An 18,822-nucleotide genomic window follows, 5' to 3' on the forward strand; every position below is an offset into this window, starting at 1 on the left:
CTGACCAAGGCTAGATCAATACTTTTATGCACACTGTAGTCAAAACATTGAATAGGTCAGAATTTCAATGTCCTGTATTAGTAAGCTTTGGCTGCTATAACAAAAATACCACAGGCTGGGTGGCTTACACTATATACATTTATTTTCTCATGGTTCTAGAGGCTGGAAGTCCAAGACCAAGGTGCCAATAGGTGGTTTCTGGTAAAGCCTATCTTCTTGACTTTCAGATAGCCACCTTCTCTCTGTGTCCCCACACAGCTGAACACAGGAATGGGATAGAGAGCTAGATCTCTGGGATCTCTTCTCATAAGGACATTAGTCTGACATTCTTATCAGATTATAAACTCACTTAACCCTAATTACCTCCTTAAAGGGACCCTCTCCAAATACAGTCAGATTGAGGGGTTAGGGCTTCAACATGAGTTTGAGGATGGGGTGTATAATTCAGTCTATATCATGTACTTTGTGATACTGTTGAGCTTATAAGTAATATTGGTTGAATAAAGGGAAATTGGAATGAAGTTTATTGTTTTAGGCAGTATCATATGAATAGTATTGGATCAGTGAAAAGTTCATTAATTCACGGATTCCTTCATTCAGTAAAACTTAGAATGAGGCTGTAGGTCTCTGAGGAATATAGCAGTATGTCAGACAATTTGACATAGAGCCATTCAAACCCATAATATTTGGGGCTGTCTGTGTCCATTTCTTTTAGGATAGATATTCATGTTTGAGCAAGATTTTTTGTTGGGGGATCTTGACTATAATAATACTAGCTAACATTTATAAGGCACTTTAACTATACACTAGCAATATGCTAAGCAGTTTTCATGAATTTTCTCATTTAATTCTACGATAAGCCTACAAGGTAGATAACAATATTAGGCCCATTTTATGGGTGAGGGCTTTTGAGCTTGCAATGTTTCTCAACCTGCCTAAGGTCACAGAGTTTGTAAGGAGTAGAGTCAGAACTCAAAGTTGGGTTGCCAATGGCTGCCTGTGCTCTTTGTCTCTCCTGTGCCTCTTCTGTCACGAGGAATGGTCCCAGGAAGGCCAAAATAAAGGGACAAGCTCCTAGTGACCCAACCCAACCCTCTCTAGCTAGTGACTTGAGGCCAGTCTGGAGGAGAGAGCTATTGGAGTAGAGATAGCACAGAAATCCCCTGGTTCTGGCTTCCCGCAGGGCCTACCGCTATGGTGGATTTCTCTTCCTCTTCAACTCTGCTCAGGCTGCTGTGAGGCAGAGCCATCTTCTAGTCCCAGCTTGTCTGCCAATTTATTATCTTGCAAACAAATCCTGCCTGTGGTATTGTTGCTGTAATGGGAAAGAAATTCATCTATTTCCAATTCTGCAGTGTGGGCAGACTTTTAAAGGGTCTGTCTGTTTTCAGTTCACATATTAATTTCCCTCCTGCCACAACTCCAAATAGCTTCTGCTCCTAAATGAGGGCCATTTCACTTGAGTGGGAGGAGCAGAGTAATATTCTGTTGGTGCATATTTCCCAAATGGGACAAGTTTAAAGGGACTAAACTTTGTCCTGTCTCTAGATAATTAACTAAAGGAACCTTACAGGATAAAAGTTCAAATCCTTTATTTTGTAAAAACTCTTTGCTCAACAGAGTTGATAAGAGACATGCTTGTGTGTGTGTGTGTGTGTGTGTGTGTGTACATGTGTATGTGGTAAAGCTATTGAGATCTCGGGGCCTTCTTGGGACAGCAGTGTTCCTTACTGGATAGATGTCAGTGACCCACAGAGCTTCCTTTTTATCTGGGAACACCACAGGTCTTGGAAGGAATAGGAGCTCCTTCCCCGTGCTCTTGAGGATGGGCAGAGGCATGGTTTTCAACATCTCCTTCCCATTTCCCCCAAAGATTTCTGGCTGAAACCCTGCCAGTTAGCTATCCTACCTTGCAAGGCTTTTGCTGATATTTAATCTCTAAAATCCACATGATGCTATTGTATTATCTTATGCTTAACAAATGGAAGAAAAAAGATCTTCTAGGCCTCAGTGGGCAGACCCAGTCAGTTAAGTTGTTGGGAGGCCAGGAAATGAAATCCTAGGATACTTCAGGAGTTCTGCAGCCACCCCATATCTGCTGCCGTGGCCTTGGTTGCTCTAGTGCCAGAGCCTGGTAAGGATGCTGGAGTTCCATCCCAGGAAGGAAGCTTTAAATGTCCCTTTTCTCTGCCCTGAAACACTGTTCATTAGAATCTGAACATTTTAATCCTATTTTAGATTGCATTTCTTGATTTATCTCTCCCCTCCTCATATGGGAACCTAGTGACTTTCAATTAACATCATCTGAGATGAGATATGTCTGTGTACATAGCCAGGGGCTTAGATGTGCTTATTATTTGCAGAGTGTTTTGTGCTCTCCCAGGTTTCTCTTTGCCTACATGATGCTACTTAAAATCCACAGTGTATCTTCATACTCTGAGTTTCATTTGCTTGCAGACTTCTGGGCCTTCAGATCCCTGTGTTACCTGTCAGGCAATGTATTATTCATAGACTCACCTGTTCTTAAGTAAAAAACCAAATAGAGATTAATTCATTTTTTTAAATTGGAGAGTGGAGGGTAGGTGGGAAATCATAGTTCTAAGTTGTAAAACTGCTGCTCTGTCTACCCATGAGTTATTCCAGAAATGTCCCTTGAAATCCCACTTCCCCAAAGCAAGAGGAGACTTGCCTCTCCTCCAAAGGGGACCCAGAGCCCTGCTGGGGTCCTCTGCTAAAGATACTTCTCAGTAATTTCTGATGTTTCTGATGTCACCCAGTTGTGAGATTTTTGTTTTGTTTTGTTTATGTTTTTTTTTTTTTTGTCTGATAAGAATTGTAGTTAGAGCAGGGTTGCATCATTGGAATGCATTTCATGTTGCTATAAGAAATTTCCAGAATTTGGAAGATGAAGCAAATTGCATCCTATTAGAGAATCGTGCAAAGATTACATTATTATCAGATTTGAATCCTTGCTATTATTGATTAGTTTTGTTTCTAAAATTTATTTTTAAAATATTTGAAGTAGCCTTTTGGTTGAAGATTATTCCTGAACTCTTACTTGTTACTCTACTGCATCTTTCTCCTAGTGCATTCCCCCCTTTGAGCTCCTTATTTGTACTGAGGCTTGAATAACATCTCGTACTGTGGTTGATTATTCTCCCAGCATGAACCAGGTGCTGTTCTGATTCACAGGGATATGACAAACAGCCACGGCAAACATGGCAAGAAAACCTAGGAGAGCTTCTGACAGGAAGTGGCCATTTCGAAGTTAAAAAGACTACAAAGACGTTAAGGACTTTGTAATATAGTTTAAATGATTTAAAGTATGGTCTCTGAGGTTAGGAAAAGCCCTACCACATATCAGTTAACTGACTTTGGACAGGCTATCTAATACCTCTAAATCGAAGTGGCCTCATCTGGAGAAAGTAAGGAGGGGGAGGGAGGAGGAGAGGGGACTTGTAAAGGAGATATCACATTTTAACATTGGCTGCCCTCCACAAGTACTATTATTACCGAGTTTGTGAACCAACCTTTACAAGCATAACACTGACTGGGGGACAGTCAGAAATCTGACATATGTAGATAGATGCACAGGATGGTTTGTGTTGAAGGCAGCCATCTCCATGACAACAACAGTGCCCTCTACTTATCAGGTCCCCTGGCATATCACCTGTGGCACCCTTTTGCTTTAGTTCAATAATTCCCTGGCCATTCAGGTGCTTTAATAAGGATGAGAAAAAGTTTTCTTCTTTTTAATATGAGTAGCTTTTATTCATTTTAATTATACATATAATACATGAATATATTCTCTTTATAAAAAATTAAACATCACAGATAAAGCTGAAATCCTCTTTAAGCATAATCTTGTTTTTATCTCTACTCCAGAGGTAGCTCTTTATTATTGGTTTGATGTGCCCTGTACATTTTACCCTGCGTTACAGACACATCCATACCCATAGAAAAAAATATAATATTACACTGTATGCATGGGCTTTTAATATGCAGGTTATTATTCTGCATCTTGATTTTTGTTCTCTCAACAATATGTCTTGGAGATATTTCTATGTCAGGACACATATTATGTTTTAAAAAATACTATAAATGGAACTGAGGTTGTGGCTCAATGGTAGAGCTCCTGCCTAGCAGGTGCGAGGTCCTGGGTTTGATCTACAGCACCACAAGGCACAAACAAATGAAAAAACCCTGCTGTGTACATATGTTTTTGGCATGGATAAACTACAGTTTAATTATCCAACCCCATTTAAATTATTTCTAAACTTAAAAAAAAAAACTTGTTATTTTGCAAACAAACCTGTTAAAACCATGCTTGGACCTGCCTTCTGAGCACACAGATAAATGTTTGTCTGGGGAAGATATGGAGAATAAAATCAGTGGATCGTATAGCATAAACATTTTACATTTTAATACATACTTCTAAATTACTATACAAAGTGAGTGTACTAGTTTAAAATCCTACCAGTGTGTGAAAATATCTTTTCTCCTATAGCCCTTTTATTTCTTTTCCAATTCAGTAGGTGAAAAGAAAAAAAAAAGATTTCTCTCTAGCATTTGAATTTCCATTTTTCTGGTTACTAGTAAGACTGAGCATTTTTTGTTGTATATTTATGGATCATTTATACTTCCTTCTTTATGAATTGCCATTTTATATCCTTAGAATATTTTTCTTTTGAATCGATTTCATTTTCTTTTTGACCCGTGGAGGTTCTTTATATATTCTAGATACTGATCCTTTGTTACAAATATTCCTCTTTTGTCTATTGCCTTTTTTATGTTGTTTTAAATCATACATAAGTTGTCATTTCTGAAGTAGATAAATTTATCAGTCTTTAATATATTTTTTGTGCCTTGTTTAGAAATGCTTTTCTATAGCAAGGCATGAAAAACATCTTTCTATATCATATTCAACTTTTTAGCTTTTACATCTGGTTTGTTAACAAGAGAGGTGTTCTGGGTAAGGAAACCTGTACCCATGTTACATATGTATCCTGCAGAGTTGCAGGTGTATCCAGGCATAATTCCTGGCCCCAGCCCTCAAGGAGGATTGAGCAGTGCCAACAGCTTCCAGCAGAGGGCAGTGTCTGAGCAGGTCTGCCTCTATTGGGGCCCAGAGCTGTTCCCTGCCTCACCAAAGGGAACGTTAGAACTGCTCAGAAATTAGCAAGTTCCAGCAAGAGGAGCATGTATCCAAGCCAGGGGAAAGACCACGAGCAAGTACACTCCACAGCGAGAAATAAAACCGGGCCAAGGGGAAAGTATCCTGGTAGACTCCAGACTCGTCTGTTATGACTGCATCTGGGAAGATAGCAGATCAAAGCGAGTAGAGTCACAGGGGGTTTTCTCCCAGGGAAGCTTGCATGTCTGCTTAAGTCTGGTAGACACCCCTGAGATGAAAGCTCCAGTTTTGCAGAGGAAATGCTATTTATTGGACAAACAACAGGCAGGAGTGGAAATATGTAATCCCCATACTTCTATTTCTGATTTCATCAATAATTCAAGCCCTGTCTCCTTTTGGTGGGGGCCAGGGGCGGGAGAGAAAAATTCAGTGGCTAGAGGCACAGTGGACTTTCAGGGAAAACTGAGGAATTAGCAGATAGTGCTGTTGAGTATAGTGCCCGGCCCACCTCACCCCAGACATGTCCTGGGCTAGCAGATCTGTTTTCTGTTGTTAGTTTGTTTAATAATATCCATGTGGGATTAACAGTATCATGAAAATATGCATAGAACTACATAAATATATCGATCCACATAAATGTGCAAATCTGAACCAGTCTCTGGGCTCCTGGGTGAGGTTTTCTCTGCTTGCCCTACACAGCCACTTTGTGCCTCTCTCTGCCCTTGCTCTGTGACCCTGAGGCTACCTGTGTAGACTGTGTCAGGGGGCTCTGTGAGTCAGGGGCTCCATTAGTCAGGGGACTCTTTGCTTATTGGTTTCTGGTTCGAATGGGCCAATGAGAGGCATCTCTGAGAGGAGGGGTGTGGGTACTTACCGCCCCTTTCCCTCCCCACTGGACTAGAGTGTCCTCATTCCACTGAGGATTCAGAGGAGTCCTCTGCTAGAGGAGTAATCTCCTTTTCCCCTTCTGTTCCTGGGACTGTTCCTGGTTTCCCAACAGGCTGGTGCTTCACTACCCCTTTTTGCCTTCCTTTAACTTGGATCACACCCTTAGAAACAGCCCCTCCATTCATTTATCTTCAATTGTCTCTTTCGAGTGTACTCCTCGATCTCTGCCTTGATCTTTGACGAATACAGAAACCTAAATCTATCTTAATTCTTCATCCTGAAACAGATAAGTATACAATGAAAATTTTAGTGTCGTTTTTGATTCCATTTTCCACAAAAATAATTTTCAAACCCAGTGGTGGCTATTGCCCTCACAACTTTCCAAGAAAAAGATTAATGACATGGTAAACCTCCCTTAAAAACTTTACCAGAGAGACTGGGGATGTAGCTCAGTGATACAGCATTTGCTCAGCATGCCTGATGACCTGGGTTCCATTCTCAGCACTGCAAAAAACATCAACAAAAACAGCAAAACAACAACAACAAAATCCCCCACCAGCTGGGTTCATTTTCTGTGATTCTCAAGTGTTGGTTTCTCAAAGACCCCTTCCCCTGAGGCTCACCAAAAAAAAAATGTCCTATTATTATAAATTCTCTCCAGTTCAGCTATAAACTTTCAAGGCAAACAACCTGGAAAATGAAAGAATCACAGGAACCAATTTGGATGCCATGATGATTTGACTAATTCATTAAGGGGATAGTTGGAGAAAGTTGCCAGAGATGTAAATTACATTTATATGCAGTCCTCCCCTTTGGGGAGAGGATTGCTGCTCGGTAAGCTAAATATTCGCAATAAACTGGCACTCTAAGTAGTTGAGGCCATTTAGTTTTCCTCTCTCCACCAGATGTACATGACTCAGTGCGCCGGTCTCTCCAGCCCCCTCCCACTCCTTCCACCTGCTGAAGGCGCAAAGGAGCAAAGCCCAGAGATTGCAATAGGGGAAACGGGACACTAATCAATGCACTGATAACTGAGAACTGTTTGGACACCTATTTTAATTAAATACTGAAAGAGGCTTATTCCCCACAGACTGTCCTAGTTGTCACCACAGGTCTTTTCTGGGTGCACCTCTTCTGTATTTGTAGCTAATGGATTCTGCCTCCTTCCTTATCCAGTGCTGTCCCCACTTTTAGCCCTTGTCTAGAGACATTATCTAGTGACCTAACAGATGCCCTGGATCTCCCCTTTTATCCTCCTCTCCCCTTACCCAAGTCCAAGCCATAACCAAGGTCTGTGATTTTGCTCTCTTACTCTGACTTCATTTTTCAATTTCTGCCACTGGGTTAGAGTCCCCTGGAGCACATTATAGCCAGAGCTCCTGCCATGTACATCTCCCTCTCCACAGCACAGCCAGGCTGAGCTTCACAAGATGCAAGCCTGTTTTTGATACTCTTCTGCTTAAAACCCTTTGAAAGGAACTGATTTTGAGGACAAAAACCCAAAGCTTTATAAAACATTTGAGGCCTCCCTCTGCTGCGGCCTGGGTCTCCCTCAGTTCTTCTTTCTGGTGCTTAATCTCATCCTGCTCTGTCTCCACCATCTTTTCCCTTTGCCCGTGATGTTCTCCAATCTACCTGTCTCTGCCTTTGCCTAGTGCATCCTGTGCATCCTTCAGAACCCCAGCTCCACAATCCTCTTCCTTGGGGGACCCTTCCCTGACCTAAGACTAGACCGGCTTCCTCATTACCCATCTGTGAATTGGTCACAGGTAGCCATTGTGCACTTCATTGAGAGCTTGAAACACATCTCTTTTACTAGAATGCACACTCTGGGAGGTTGGGAGTAGCGTCTGTTTTGTGTAACTGGCATTGCACCCGACAGACTTGTTGAATGAATGAATGAACGAATGGGTGGACGGACACCGTTGTGCTCTTTCTTTCCAGTGTAGTATCAATGGCACTGCCACAGAGGGAAGGAATGCAGGGCCTCAGTCTGGAAAGAAGTGGGCGTGGTACTGATCTGAGCAGGGTGCGGACTGGGCGTTTTCTGACGGCCAGTGATTCTATTTGGGGGCATATCTACATTCTCTGTGTAGACCTCTCCCCAGTCTAGCTCCACTGGTGACCGGTAGAGCCTCTCTTCCTCACAGCTCCATGCCCTTGTTGAGTCTTGGGATAATAAAAAGGGAAACCAGGCCTTTCATTCCCAGGCATGCTTCTGACCAGATACAATACAGCACTTAAAAGCCAGCTGGCCTCCTGGGCCTTCTCTCCTCCCACTAATTATTGGCAATGCAAAAAAAAAGCATTGAATTAGAAGCAAGAAAGATTTTGTCCAGAGGTTTGAATTTCTTTTTTCTTTTTTTTGTACTGGGGATTTAATCCAGTACCACTGAGCTACATCCCCTGTCCTTTTTATTTTTCTAGGACCTCACTAAGTGGTTCAAGATGGCTTCCAACTCATGATCCTCCTGTCTCAGTCTCCCAAGTTGCTGGGATTATAGACATGAACCACTGTGCCCAGCCAGAGGTTTGAGTTTTAAGAACCATTTTCAGAGTAATCAAATAGAAAGGAGAAAACCAAGCACACAAGGCCTTCCTTCCATTTCCCAAGTGTCCACCAAAGTTGTAGCCTCAGTAATTTGTAGGAGTAGGGGAGCCAGAGCTTGGAGAGGTGATTGCCTACACCAGGGTTTCTCAAAGTGATCTAAATCACTTGGACAGGTAGACCCCACTCCCTGGAGTTTCTGATTCAGTTGCTCTGGGGTAGGGCTCAAGAACTTGCATTTCTAGCAAATTCCCAGGTGATGCTGTGAACTGCACTTTGAGAACTGCAGAAGTACCTTATGCTCCTTCCCCAAGCATTCTAGCCAATGCCTCTCAAACTTTAATGTATATTCGGCTCCCCCAGAGATCCTGTTAGAGCACACATTCTGATGGAGTATGTTGGAGCAGAGCTTCAGTCTCCACAGTATTATAAGCTCCCAGGTGGGGGCGGGGGCTGCTGCTGCTACAGTGAGGAACCCATGCTGAGACTCAAGACCAGGTAAGCCAGCTACTTGCCTTCCAGAGCCCTGCCTCTGGGACAGGTGTCTCTTCCTTTATTAATGCCTTGCTGAGATATCAGTGATATTTTGGAAGACTTCCAAAAGAGGTAAGCACCAGGAAATATTCCAATCTAAGCTTTCCCAGGTCTAATTGGCCGGCCAACAAATCCAGTGTCTATATGCTAGAAGAGGCTTTTGTCTAAGCTTCAGGCGGGAGAAGGGAACTAGGCCTTCCTTTGTCCCCCTTTTCTGGAAAGACCCTTAGCCTGGATGCTGATAGGTATGAAGAAGAAATACAGTAGCTATGCAGGCAGAATCATATGATCAGGTTAGAAAAATGGAAAGTATCTCTCTAGATATCAGATTTCACTGAGACCATGAAAGGGTGGGGAATTCACTGGGGAAAAGCAAAGCTTTCTCCTTTATTTTCTCTTTCTTATGAAAGAACTGTGTGTTGCATGCGTTAAGTGCAGGAGCTCTGGAGTTGAGAGGGGAAAGCTTTAAAGGAAGCAGCATGGGTGAGCAGTTTACCATGGTACTCAGCACTTAGTACTTAAGGAATGACAACTCTTGTCATGTTTTAAGAATTACTAATTATAGTAGAATCCAAATTCATATGAGAGGAAAATTGCCAGGTTGATAGCCTATAAAATAAAATAGGATTTTTGGCCACTGGAATTTTCAATCTCCACCTGGCTCAGTCCTCGGGGATGGTGACACTCTGTGTGCATCCAGTGAGTGTAAAGAAGGAACTATACAAGTGTGGGTAAATTGGTAGGTGGGGAATACTTTTGCTCATGGAAATTGTCCAAAAGGAAAAAATTATGGAAACACCTGAATCCTCAAATGTGAGGACTTGCTGGCCCTGCATAACCTTATTCAGTTAACTGATAAAAATCAGTCATTACTACTACTTTAGGATTATTGAAAAAAATGTTTGACATTGTATGCAAAAGTGCATGGTCGATAGTACAGTACAAATCAGGTATTTGTTTTTTTAATGAAGCTGTGGCAGCTCAGTGATGAAGCTGAAAGTGAGTGTCCCACCCTGGGGTTTTGTGTTGATTTATCTTGTGGCTCAGCTCGTCTGTTAGAAAAACCTCTGAGCTTCTTAATGTCATTTGCTTAATGGTATGTAAGCATCTTCAGAAGGCCCCAGTACAGGTGGGCGAGCAGGTGAGCCCACCAGAGAAGAGCTCACCTTGGCTGACCAGAAAAGGAGCCTGTGAGCCTGGCTGGTAAGAACAGACTCCAGCCTCCCTCCCCATCCTCTCTCCTGCCTGATGCATCTCATTTATTGTTAATGCCGTTTCCACTGGCTCATTTGCAAATAGCCTGAATAAAACATCAGAGCAGAGAGGGAGAGGGGGTCCTCTCGTCTTCCTTTACTGCTTCTGCCACGTTCCTGCCCTCCTTCCCTTTCCTCTGGTCCCTTCATTACTCTGATTAACAATCTTTATCTAATTGGCTTATCGTTAAACAGCCAAATAGTACTCCTGGGCTCCTGAAGAGAGAGAGAGTCAGGAAAACAACTCTGGCGGCCTGGCATTTGTTTTTGTTTTTTTGTTTTCCTGAATGGAGGGGAAAAAAGCAAACACCAAATGTCCCCAGGACCTGAGAGAGGAGATTAAGGAAGAAAATGGCTGTTCTGTTCATCCCAGGAAACAGCCTCAGCCCACAGGAGGATGGTGAAGGGTTCTTCTCAGCTAAATGGTTAGAGCAAACTATTCGATTCAGGTGAAATTTCCTGGGGTGTGAGGCCCAATAGCTGCTCCCACAGTGGTACAAATCTGGCTAGTGAGGCTCACCTACGAATAATCCTAAAATAAAGCAAAATTTAAAAAGCACTCCTACAAAGGCCTATGTAGTGGGCATGGCTCTAAATCCTCATACACAGTTGCGTAGGAAATGCAGTTTCTGTTATTTTTCTCTAGTTTAACTGAATTACTGAGTATTCTGATTCCTATAGCAACCACTTCCTTGTGTTTCTTAACAGCTTTACCAAAATATATGCATCCGTAAGACACCATAATTTAGCGTTGCCAATTTTTTAAAATTTGCTGTGTCTTTAAGTTTTTTTTTTTTTTTAAACCCACAAGTTCCACCTAGACTCCCTCTTACTCTCTTAAATTTTCTGTTTAGGAATCTGAGCCTTTTAATCTGTACAGTTTCCCACAGTCTGGATTTGTCTGATTGCATATTTAAGGAACAGTTCGATATATTCCTTTGAGCTCTGTATTTCCTGCAAATTGGTAGCTAGATCCACAGGCTTGATTAGACTTAAATTTGATCCCTTTGGCAAGATTATAGATGGTGTTGTGTTTTTCATCAGGAGGCAAATAATGTGTGCATGTCTCTCTCCTTGTGATGTTAGCAGCTGTTGATGCTCAGTGCCTAGATCTATTAAGTCACTGGAGGTTGCAAAATGGTAATGTTCTAATTCTACCATTTCTTTTTATTAGTTGGAAGACTTCCATAAAGAGATGTTTTCACTCATCTATGATTTGGTTACCCAGTGGTACAGATCATAAAGCAAAGGCAGAATAAACACTTAATTCTTTATTTATCAGTTTTTAAAATAATGAATATACCTCTTTCATCCATCCAAAGTGGCTAGTTTTTTTTTTTCAAATATTGCTAGGAATCCATGGATTTAAACATAACTGATGAATTTAAATACATTTATACAGTTTTGATGTTTTTTGAAATACAAACGTTCGATTTGGGGCATTGGGAGCTTCTTCAATTAGCTCTGGAGTCCTTGTGATATGACTCCAGTAGCCTCTAATAGCTCTGCTGTCATGTGGAATGTCAAGATATTCTAGGTTCATTTCCTACCCCAGACCTCACATCAGACATTTCCCCTGGAAGCCCTGATTCCTTTTAGTAAAACTTAGTATTTTGAAATCTTAGTCTAGGGGCTGAGGATATAGCTCAGTGGTAAAATGTTTGCCTAGCATGTGTGAGGCCTTGGGTTTGATCCCCAACACTAGAGTGGGTGGGGAATGACTAACTACTCAGGATGCTTGTTTCTACTCTGAGTTTTTATTGCTTTTCACGGCCCTTAAGTTGGACTGAACAGGAGATCTATACCCATTCAGTTCTGTTATAACACTTATTTTTAAATCCTAACTGTTCAAAAACAGTTGATATATTAGGGAACAAGTAGAGCATAACACAAGTTTTGTGTTTGGCTATGGGTGATTTTATACAGGAGAAATATTAGGTGTGGGCAGAAAACTGCACGAAGCCAATCAAGCCATGTAAGAATACATAAACATCAGGAAAAATTGTTTTCAAAATCAAAGAGAAAGCACATCTATATACAAAGACCTTTTACAGAAATCTCCAAATCCTGCAAAGTGGCATGGTTTGAGGGATGATTTCAAACATCACTACAATTTCCAGAGTTTTTTGCTATTAGGTGAGGCTGCAAGTACAGAAGAGAAATCAGGAAAGAAAAGAAGGAAATAAGGCAGGCAGGCAGGCCCTGGCCACAAGTTGAGAAGCTGTGGTTTACTGAAATATCCAGAATGCAAGTAAAAGCATTTGAATCAAAAGACTGAGTATGAAAATCTGCTCTTACCAAGGTGAGTGGGCATCACGCAGGCAGCATCCAATCTGTTGAGAACCTACCCGGAGAGAACACAAAAGTGGAGGCAGAGTGAATTCTTTGTCTCTCTTATTGAGCTGGAACATACATCTTCTGCTGCCTTGGATTCCATAGATTCTGGTTCTCCAGCCTTTGGATTTGGGGACTTCGACCAGCAGCTCCCTTAGACCTTAGAGAATTACACCTTCATCTTCCCTGTATCTACAGCTTAGAGATAGCATATCACAGGACTTCTTAACCTCCGTAATCATATAAGATAATGCTGATAATAATTCTCTTCATATATCCAAATGTACAATTTTCATTTCGTATCCATGAGGGTTTGGTTTCAGGACACCCTCATGGATACCAAAATCTGTGGATACTCAAATTTCTCATATAAAAGGCGCAATATCTGCATATAACCTACACACATCCTCCCCACCCTTTAAATCAGCTCTAAAGTACTTATAACACCTGTAATACAATGGCCGTGGTAGACAAATAGTTTTTACGCTATGTTGTTAAGGGCATAATGACGAGAAAAAACTCTGCACATGTTCAATACAGATGCATTTTTTTAAAAAAATATTTTTTTAAGCTGTGGTTGGTTGAATCCATGGGTGAAGAACCTGCAGATGTGGAGGACTGATTGTATGTATCCTGTTAGTTCTGTTTCTCTGGAGAAAACTGACTAACACAGTCATGCAAATCTCCCCTGGGTTCACCTGCAGCCCTGCTGTGCTTCTGAGCTGTAGGTTTGGGGTTACTGTATTCTCAAATCATTTAACTTCCCCGTCCCTTTTTCAGCTTCCTCTGGTACATGCGCTGATCCCTCGCAGATCTTAAAGCTATTGGTGATTTCATCTGCTTGTATTTTGGAGTTTGTGGGGATTCCTTATCACTTAACTTTGCTTTAAGTATTGGCCATGCATTTTTAATTTTTTGTTATCTAATTGCTCTGTTTTGATATGGGAATCACAGGTGATTTTAAAACTATGCCACTCTCATTGCTATTGTCCCAGAACCCCTGCCTGATTACCATTTTCTTCAGCTTGTCTTAGATTATGAGCATTGATTTTTTTTATATTCATGTTTTAAATTTTTATTAATCATATTTATTTGATCTTTCCCCATTGTTTTTATGTTTAAAAAGTTCTTTATCATAAAGATGTTAGAGAAAAGTCCTTCTCTGATTTCTTGTGATATTTTAAGCTCTCTTATCCATTTCATCCATTTGAAAATTTATGTAAAATGCTGTGGGAGGAATATGTAAGTTAATTTTTTCCCTCTAATACTGAATTTTCCAACTACATTTATTAAAATTGTAATTTATCCTTTAGATCAGTTATGAATATTGAAGTCATATCTAGGTCACCTGTTTTTCTAATGTCTATTTTTGTAATTGTACCACATTGCTTATTTATTTCAGCTTGATAGCATGAAATAGAACAAAACTAATGGAATTACATGAAATGCAAATCTATAATCTTGAACTCTCAAGGTTGCTGAAATCAACTGACCTATAAAGTCCTAAGTCAGCAGTAGCAATACAATATATTTGTATCCCGGAGTTGATTTTTTTTTTCTACAAGGGGCTTTTAGCCCTAACCTTGTCTTGTCTTCCTGTGACAAAAACAAAAACAATTAATATGTCCAATAAATGGAATATAAAGACTCCCCTCTTGTAAATAAACTTGGAAAAATGTTCCAGAATATCTCATAAAGCATCAGCCTAGGGCTTCATCTCAGATTCAATAGATTTTATTTTATGTGCAGCCTGTTGTTAAAAGGGATGGAAGGAGTCAAATAGTAAAACTCAGCCTTCAGGAAGATGCAGAGATACTAAACCGGAACAAGCAGCTCATGTCTGTCGGCCATGAATCCTCCAGAGACTCTGGCCCATTAATCTTTTTTTTTTCCCCCTGTATTCAGCAATCAGGACTTCAATGCACCTGCAAGGAAACACATTCACTTATTCCATTAACTCATTCAAATTTAGAGCTCTGAGAATGCTTAAGGATAACTGCGGCCTTTCTCTCTGTCCTTCTTAATACGTGCCTAGACAGGAGGCTACAGTCTTAGAGAGGTGAAGGAACTTACCCAGGAAACTTTTCTGCCTGGTCATTGTTTTAAAATGGCAGCTGCATGCATAGCTTTCACAAGCTCCTGACTTTATAGATGAGCCAATGAACCCAATGATAGGGAGACTATCTAGAAAAATTACTAAGGGATGTTCTGGGGATGCTATTGGTATGCTAAAGCATCAGGCTGCAAGGACCAGAGCTTGAATGTGGTCCTTTTATATAAACCACTTTCCCAGAGGTTGAAGTCTTAACACCTAGCCACAAATAGAACAAGTAAACGGTGTGTTTTAATTGCCTAAGGAACACAATAAGGAATGATTTTTAAGCTAGAAGTGCGGCCATATACCATAAGTAAAGTCAATATATTTCTTAGTACATGAATTAATTAGTATTTAAGTAATAGAAATTACTATCAATTATAAAACATTCTCACAAATGTCTTGCTATGCAAACAGCTTCATTTGCTGTTACTAATAATTCCAGCTACTGACTTTCTATAACTGTAAGCCACGATTTTTCTCTGGATGAAGAGATGAGCAGAGTGACAACACACAGTCACATTCCCACTCACCATTAAAAGGGGTGCCAGATGCCCCCCATGCCCTTCTGCTGACTCTTCAGAGCTAGCTTCTTGATCTGCTTCCATTCTTGGCTGTCAGAGAAGCCTCAGAGAATCGATGGCTTAGTATTTGCCCATTGTAGATAGAACTAACCTTGATATTAAAATAAATATCCCAGAAGATATCTGAGGTGACATTTCTGTTTCTGAGCATGGCTTGTTCCAATAAAATCATTTCATCCTGTATGACCAGCTCAACCACAGTGAGAGAAGGATCTTGCTAGACAGTGGGTGACAGGGAGGGAGGAGATTTATTAGGAGGCCTAGCCCTATAGTTTAGAAGGTCAGAGGTCAGGCCCCTTCTCTTCAATGAACTCAATGTGGGATTGGGCATAAGTTATTTAACCCATTTAAGATTTCATTCTCTCAGTTCTGAAAGGTAGATGGTGCTAGCCATTTGTTTCACAAGAAAGTGACTAGAAATTGCACCTGATATTAAAACCCTAAACAGCCAGATGATGGACGAAGAAAAAAAATTGCTTTCCTTTTCTCAATTAAAGTAAGTTGCTTGCTAACTTTTGGGTGGATTATCTGTCCCATGTGGACAGGGCCCCAGGAACAAAGATGCAGGCCCTGGGTATTCTTCACCTTCCTCATCTCCTCTGAAGTCCACACACAAAGTCAAGTCCTGCCCAGCTGCCAAAGCTGGCATTTCTGAGCACTCTCGGTGTGCCCGTGCCATCCATGGAGTTGACACGGAGTTTCTCATTCAGTTTCTCAGCATCTCTATGAGATTAGCCATTCGTGTCCTCTTTTGCAATAAAGAAACTGAAACAAAAAAGGTCACAGAGTTAGCTAATGACAAAGTCAAGCTCTCAACTCAGGAGATTCCTAACCACCATGCGAAACTGTCGTACATACAACTGTCATTCCTGGTGTGGACTTCTGCCCTGAATGCCTCCCTCCTTTTCTGAATATAACAAGTTAGAAGGTCATTGCCTCACATCACAGGGGTCTTCCAAGCAGAAGCCAGCTCAGACTCTGGGGCCTCCGCAAAGCCCTACCCTGGCTCTCAATGACCCCACCAAACCGAAAGCTTCTGGAAGAAAGAAACAATTCCTTGTTAGGGCCCCAGTTCCTTACCCAGAATCTGCCAGAGGTACATAAAAGTCTGCCTAGCAACTAAGTCTGTCTGTCTGTCTGTCTTTCTCCCTCTCTCTCATACACAAACAAGGACTGACTTTGGGTCCTCAAAAGTCCCAGAATGCCTCTCCTGAACTTCTGAGTTTACAATCTCTTCCTTCTAATCAAGGACCCTTTCAATAACTGTCCCTAAAGATAACTGCAGGGGACAGGAACAAGAGAGAATGGCTGATCCTCTCTAATTGCCCTGGGTTTGCCTCTGATATTTCTTTATCTGTTGCTTTGGTACCTTTCTCCCCCAGGACACTTCATATCTTTCCCCAGAGTCTTCCTATGGTGTGGGGGTTGTGGATGAAATAAGCATTGAGTCCAAGAAAGCCAGGACCCTGGTCTCTGCTCAGCTCTATCCCCACCTACTGTGGGGATCCCCACCCTGCTAACCACACCATCCTATCTTAAAAGGTGAATGCAATAAAAAAGGAAATAAAGAGCAGAAAGCTCATATTCTTTGGCTGATCAGTCTTTGTAATAAATCCTACAGGGTGGAACAGAAATAAATTTATGAACTATCTGAGTTGCAATTTCTTGATTTCAAAGTAATCCAATCGTGAGGAAATGTCAGTTCCAATTGAAGAGGAAAACAAACTTCAAGTGTCTGGCATTCCCCAACCTAAGCAGTCTCTGAGGTAACAAACTAAGTAGTTGTTTGGGAGCTGGCAAGTCTCAGGCGGGGCTCAGGGGCCAGTGTATACCAGTGCAAGCCCTGCACTCCCCAACAGCTCACGTTCCTGCCTCTCCTCCAGGGCCACTCCCTGCCAGACACAGAAGGGGGACAGGTACTTCAGCCACAGCTGGTCTATAGAATTCAGACTCCAGAACTCAAGTCAAAGAGCTGCTGTGCTGTTGAAAGCAGGAGCCACCAGGCTCCCATCGCTGGAAGCCAGGCTGGATCAAACAGAGGCCCCCAGGGCAATTAGAAAGTTCACCCCAGATCAGTCGGAAATGAGTCAGAGGGACCCTGGCCAGCCCAGGCACCTGACAGATGCAGATTCTCATGGATTCAAAAGGGGCTGGGATGACATGGTGACCTACTGCAAGAAAGGGAAGCTCTTCTCCCAGAGGGGTCAGGATAGGACAGTGACTCAAAATGCCCTTGGAGCTCACTTTTACTTGCTTTCCAGATACCGCAGTAAACCCCCGCATCGGATCTTGTAGCTAGGCTGCGGCCTTTCTTTCTTTCTTTCTTCTTCTTCTTTTATCCTTTTTTTTCTTTCGACTCACCTACTGTGGGATTGCATTGTCTCAACTCTCTTGGGTTAAGATTTCTGTCTTTGTTCCTTTCTTTGTACAGTAGCCAAGTTCTTTGTGGTTCCTTATAAATTCTCTGCCTCCTTCCTCACCTGCTTCCTGCAGAATTGGCCAGGCCCTCTGATGGAGGGCTCTCTTTGCTGGTGGATGCTGCTCTTCCTGGACTTTTCTCCATGCTGGTTCTTCCTTTGTCCTTGAAAGCTGGTCTCTCCTCCACAAGTTCTCCCCTGCACACTTTCTAGCTCCATGCTCTCTTCCCGGGTGAACCTACCCAGACCCACTGCTTTATTGTCCACTGGTATGTTCCTTGATGACCCAGCTGTGACCTCTCTCCCATGTCTACTGGACATCTCCACCTGGATATCTCACAGCCTTCAGACCCAACATACCTAAGCACATCATCTTCCCCTGGTGTTCCCCACCTCAGTGAATATTTATCCAAGGAAGTACCCAAATAGACATTCTTAACTCACATTCTCCATAAGCTCCTGTGTCCTGACAGTTCTATTTTCTAGGTATCTTTTGAATCTGTCAACTACAATAGTCTCCTAATACATCACTCTCTTTCTAGCGTGGCTCTCTCTCTCTCACTTATAGCTATGAGTACAATAATGCTACATACTGCAAAACCCTAACATCTCAGTGGCATGCAAACAAAAACATTTATTCTCCCTTATGAGTTTGTGCGAGCAGCTGGGCTGGCTATGCTTCAGGCTGTAGCAGCTGGGATGGCTCCATTCCATTTATTTCCCATGTTCCTCCCAGACCTAGTAGATTGCCCAAGCCATATTCTTCTCATGGTAAAGGCAGAGGTACAAGAGAAAAGATGGGAAAACCCAAGGTTTAAGCCTAGACTTAGAATGACACATAGTCACTTCCACCTACATGCCAATGATGAAAGTCAAGCCATATGGCTTGGCCCAAAGTCAAGAGGTAGGAAAGCTCACTCAGCTAAGTATGAGGCCATAGATAGGGCATGTGTGCAGGGAGCAATCAGGCCAATAAAGTAATCTTTCAGTAGCCCTGATTTCTCCCATGCAAACTTGATTATGTCACTCTCCATT

General features: G+C 41.9%; 1 long non-coding RNA gene across 3 annotated transcripts in view; it reads left to right on the forward strand.

Moving 5' to 3' along the window:
* LOC124104589 (uncharacterized) overlaps positions 1 to 18,822 on the forward strand; it is a 294,556-nt gene that overhangs the window by 233,579 nt on the left and 42,155 nt on the right. Inside the window, exon 8 of one of the 3 annotated variants that reach the window (XR_009228357.1) lies at positions 8,450 to 10,156. The exons of the other annotated variants lie outside the window; for them this stretch is intronic. This is a non-coding gene — a long non-coding RNA (uncharacterized LOC124104589). Of the gene's footprint in view, positions 1 to 8,449; positions 10,157 to 18,822 lie in introns of those variants that run through there. 3 annotated transcript variants of the gene reach the window in all.

Source organism: Marmota monax, unplaced genomic scaffold, assembly GCF_021218885.2.
Source record: "Marmota monax isolate L192 unplaced genomic scaffold, Marmota_monax_Labrador192_F-V1.1 WCK01_AAM20220418_F8-fsc00001, whole genome shotgun sequence".
NCBI lineage: Eukaryota > Metazoa > Chordata > Mammalia > Rodentia > Sciuridae > Marmota > Marmota monax.